Here is a 2943-nt window from a genome sequence, read left to right as displayed (position 1 = left end):
CCATGACTTGTGTTGGAGCGCTACGGTCGAAACGGAGGTCCTGTTCATCGGGAGGGGTGTGGCATACCGCAAAACGGACGAAACAAACTTGTGTTGGAGCACTACGGTCGAAATGGGGGGGGGGAGGGGTGTGGCGTACCGCAAAACGGGACTCCACGGGATACTGTTCATCTCCACCGTCGACCTCCTCCAGCCTCCACGGGCTACCGTCGACCTCCTCCAGCCTCCACGGGCTCCTGTTCATCCAGCCTCCACCGTGCACTACTCCACCGGATACTGTTCAACCACCCCTCCACGGGCACCCCTCCACCATCTACTGTTCATCCAGCCCTCCACACCACGGGGTCCTGTTCAACCACCCCTCCACGGCCACCCCTCCACCGTCAACTGTTCATCTAGCCCTCCACACCACGGGTTTCTGTTCATCCAGAGGCAACGCCACCACTCACTGTTCATCCAAACCCCCCCGCAACGCTCACTGTTCATCCAATCGATCGGCTTCAGTTAGCAGCAGTAGTGAAGGAATCGCTCCATCGGGTTCAGTTAACAGCCATCGATGGATCGCTCGGGTTCAGTAACACGTAGCCTGTAGTGCAATCGCTCGGGTTTAGTTAGAGCCCAACCCCTCCCTCGGATTCAGTTAGCGCCAACGCCTCGCACACACGCACATACGTACGAGAGAAACGCGCATCGCTCCGCCACCGACCACCCACCGTAACCGGCAACTCCCCAAAATTTTCCTCCCCCTCGCTTCTACCATGGTTTTTTCCGTCATGGACGGTCCAAAGAATGTCATGCAGCTGCGTCTCCGGCCCGCCCAGGACAAAAAGCGCATTTTCTGTCATGACTTTTTGTCATAGAAGTAGGAGCCCACCACATCTATGATGATACCGGGTTTTGTCACAATTATCGTCATAGAAGTGTCATATGTATGACAGAAAAAAAATTCGTTCAGCCCAAAATGTCACGGATGTGTCTTTTTTTTAGTGAGCTAGGCTCGACTATGGTCAGGTTAAAACCTAGACTAGGAATCCTAGAATCAGCGATGAAGGCACTCGATGCCGGGCTTCTCTCTTGGGAGGCATCGTCTTAGAGTTGGATTTGGTTAGAGGGGTATATGGTTAGAGGCGGTTGTCGTTGGTGACTCATGTGGCAATGACATTAGGGTTGAGTGAGGAGGGGTCGCGGCTAGGTTGTGACAGTTGGTTCTTCGGCATGCCTGCGGGGCCTGTAGTATGTTTTTCTTGCGAAGGAGAGTGGTTCGGCTCAGTGTTCTTTTTCCGCACCAACCTTGCATATATCTCCTTTGTAGTTGCTCGGTTGCCGACTATTGTGACAAATTGCATGTTCTCAATTTTTTTATCCATGTATGTTCTTAAAATTGATGAATAAAAATTTCATGTCAAATTTTATTTCATGTTACAAAAATAGAAGATGAGATGTTTTACATGTTGCTGTAAAAAAGTGGGGTAGTCATAAGAGGCAAAAAAGATTCCATGTTGCCAAAAAGAATTTGGCCCAAGATTTGCTTCAATCCGGCCTCCGTCACTGGTGTGCAGTGTGCTATCCAGAGGGTATCATGTTTCCTGATTAGTGGTTGTCTGTGTTTTAGTATGATTTTCTGTAATTAACCTTTCAATTATCTTCTTACATGCATAATTAGTGGGAATACATGGATCGAGGCAATTGCCTCCTAGTTCGAAGAATAAAATGTTAAATTTACCCATCCCAGACGACAGAATGATGAAAGGTAAATTTCAAAATCTCCAAGTAAAGCTCAGAAAGAGACTGTTTGCTTTTGATGTCCACTCCACTCCGACGGGAAAAGAGGTGTTCATCCGGTCAATTGCACCGTCGATCCCTACCTACTTAATGTGTGTTTTAAACTTCCGCTGGGAACTTTGTGATGATTTAAATCAGATGGTACGGAATTATTATTGTGGAGCTGAGAAAGGTAAACGCAAGAAGCACTGGTATCTGTGGGATAAAATGACAAGGCCAAAGTCTGTTGGGGCCTAGGTTTTAGAGACTTCCGGCTGTTTAACCAAGCGCTACTTGCAAGGCAGGCATGGAGATAGATTGCATTCCCAAATAATCTGTGTGCTAGATTATTGAAGGCTTAATACTATCCAAGTGGCAGATTTGAGGACACAATTTTTGTTGGTAACCCCTCTCCAACATGGCAGGCCATCAATTACGCGTTGGACCTATGGAAGAAAGGGCCTGTATGGAGGATTGCCAATGGACAGTATGCGTATTTGAAGAGATAGATTGGTTGTGCGAGGGACAACGGGTAGCCTCATTTGTCATAAGGGACGGTGTATGCTAAAGTGGGTGTCCGAGCTCTTGGATCACAATGGAGCTTGGGACCTCACAAAACTACATCAATTCTTTCTGCCCGTGGACATAATTGAAAATTTGAAAATCCGACCATCACCCCGTTTTGGTGAGGACTTCCTAGCCTAGGCACCATAAAAAGCAGGTGTGTTTACAGTACAAAGCGCCCACAAACTTGCTTCTGATGATGTACATAACAACTCTGTTGCAACCTCTAGCGGGCGTGCTGGCAATCATAAGGGCTGGAAGTGCATCTGGTCTACTCCGGCTCAACCAAAGGTACTAAATTTCGCTTGGAGACTAGCTACAGATCCTTGCTACTTGGAAAAATAAACAAAAAATACAATCTGGAGATTAGTGTGAAGAGGAAGATTCATTCCATACTTTCTGCTATTGCATCAATGTGAAACGCTAATGGAAAGCAATGTCCACTGAATGGGATCTTCCAGAGGTCACCAATATCCTTCCCATGGGCAGAGGATGGTTTGTTCAAGCTATCTCTGATATGACTGAACCTATCCAGATTTGGTTCATGCTTCTTTGGTTGACCTGGATTGTTCAGAACGAGATAGTCCACCACAAACCTACACCTCCAGCTGATGTTTC

This window comes from Triticum aestivum, unplaced genomic scaffold (genome assembly GCF_018294505.1).
Source record: "Triticum aestivum cultivar Chinese Spring unplaced genomic scaffold, IWGSC CS RefSeq v2.1 scaffold99416, whole genome shotgun sequence".
NCBI lineage: Eukaryota > Viridiplantae > Streptophyta > Magnoliopsida > Poales > Poaceae > Triticum > Triticum aestivum.
Note: the sequence above shows the minus strand (reverse complement) of the source record.